Genomic DNA, 2294 nt, shown 5'->3' on the forward strand with positions numbered 1-2294 from the left:
CCGTTTGACTTCTCTGAAATTAATTCCAAGGACATACCATGATTGAGTTAAATAATTACATCTCATTCTTTATTGGGTTAGCTATGAAAACAATGGTCAGTGTTTAAGCTATGAAAATAATAATAATTTATCAAGGGTTCATGAGGGTGGGAGGGTGGTGGAGGGAGGAAAAAAATGAGGAGCTGATACCAAGGGCTCAAGTAGAAAGAAAATGTTTTGAAAAGGATGATGGCAACATCTGTACAAAAGGTGCTTGGCACAATGGATGGCTGGGTTGGGATAAGAGCTGTAAGAGTCCCAATAAAATGATTTTTTTTAAGTCCGGTAATAATCCCTGGTCTTTTTAAATTTTACTATTCAAAAGAAAACTATTTATGTACATTGGCTACTATAATAATCGACTTGCAATTTCAGGGCCTTTGGTGAATAGTGACAGGCGTCTCCGAAGCTCACGAGCAGGCCTCTAAGATGTAACGGTTGGACCCCGTCATTTTTGCTTCTGCCTGTGCTGGTTGTGGGGAAGACAGACCAGGGATTCCCTGGAACATTAGCACCAGGGTGACTGGCCGAGCCAGCGGAACTGCAGCTGGAAGGTGCACGTGAGCACGCCTAACTGATGCAGGATCAGCAGCGGTCATGGGTGGTCCCTGAGGAAGCTGTAACAGAAGAGGAAACGGGCAGGTCCTGAGACAATTAGCCCCTTGGAGGATGGTGCCTGGGTGATGACAGTACTTGAGGTGGGTGAGGGCACTTTCTGCTGAATCATTAAACTTGACTCAGAACTTGTGAGCTGACCGTGGGAAGCTGGAAAGATGCTGGTGAACAACAGCTGGTGTGGGCTGCGCAGTTAGTGCCATGGCACTTCCTCTTCTCCCCTGGCCATGGACTCAGGGTGAGGTCAAGGACGATCGTGGAGAGTAGCTTCCCCAACAGAGGGCTGCTCCATTTTGCTTCCTATGGCAGGTGTTGCCCGACGGGCTGCACCTAGAGGCATCTTTCTTTTGGTCATCTTGACAGGCCTTCTTGAATCCCTTCCCAAATGGACTTGCCGACTCGTGACACAAACCTGCGTCTTCACAGTTTTTCAAGAATCTTGTTGGCGTTGGGGTTCGATCCGGCCACATGCAGGGGCAGGGCCTAGAAGGGTTTGTCAACACTCATATTCCACAGGCCCTGCTATTGCCTGGCAGAATTCCCACGTAACTTGGATTTTGTACATCGAACAACTTACCACGTCCTCTTGTTCATAGCAAGGATGCGTTCTAGCTGGTGAGCCATGAGCTCTCCTCACTCCACTGCCAGGAACCCCTCTCCTCTTATCAAGTAAGCAGCGCCCCCTTCTGTCTGCTTGAGGGTTCCCTTTGCAGGTGACTAGTCCATGCGCCTATCAGCTGCCCCGGAGTCCAGTGTTCACAAACTACCTCTGGAGGGAAGGGCTAAACTAATCCCCGGCCGGCCGCTAGTGCAGGCACAGCTTTAATGTCCTCACTGAAACCAAGTCTCTGTGCATCGCCCTTCATTACACAGAGCCCTGGTGGTGTAATGGGTTAAGCATAGGAGGGCTAACCTACAGGTCGGTGGTTCAAACCGAGCAGCTGCTCCGTGCGAGAAAGACAAGGAGACAGTTTGCTTCTATAAAGATTTACAGCCATGGAAACTCCCGAAGGACAGTTCTACTCCGTCCTATAGGGCTACTGTGAAACAGAATTGATGGTCAGCAGTTAAGGGAGCGAGCCTATACTATGAAATGTTCAACATACTCCTTTTTCCAGTCCAAGTATCACCTGTGCTTTGAAGCTTTACAAATTGCTCCAACCCAGTCAGAACAATCCTGTTTTGGCTTTGGACATCACTGTTTGATTAGCATATGTTTATCTTCTCCCCAAAGTTTATGAAGTGAATTCCAACTGTAAGCAGGTGGGGTTTAACCCCCGCTGGGAAACCTTGCTCAGCAAGCCTCTCAGAGGGGTCCCACCTGAGTGTGAAGAAGCTGTTTTTGAGGGAGACTTGTGTGGGTCCTTAATACTCCCTGCACTTCTGAGCTGTGGTGTGCCGGCTGAGTGAGTTAAGGAACCAGAGAAATAAAGCTCTAGGTCAACACAAGCTGGTGCTCACAATTAGTGTTGGGCAGATGTGCACTAAGATGTTATGTGCAAAGGCAAGATAGCCAAGACACTAACAAGGTCTGCTAGATATGTGGAGGGTTCTGAAAGTTCATGAACAAATACAATTCAAAGGTAATGGAAACATTTCACTGCCTTTTTGAGGCCCACGTCCCTCAATATAATAAGTGC

The 2294-nt window shown here is 48.0% G+C and overlaps 1 pseudogene; it reads right to left on the reverse strand.

The window, feature by feature from the left end:
• Positions 1 to 449: 449 nt before the first annotated feature.
• LOC115872109 lies at positions 450 to 1124 on the reverse strand (annotated as a pseudogene).
• Between the last annotated feature and the right edge of the window lie 1170 nt (positions 1125 to 2294).

The sequence above is a fragment of the Echinops telfairi genome, unplaced genomic scaffold (genome assembly GCF_000313985.2).
Source record: "Echinops telfairi isolate 266 unplaced genomic scaffold, ASM31398v2 ScPeMD7_7420;HRSCAF=8458, whole genome shotgun sequence".
Classification (NCBI taxonomy): domain Eukaryota; kingdom Metazoa; phylum Chordata; class Mammalia; order Afrosoricida; family Tenrecidae; genus Echinops; species Echinops telfairi.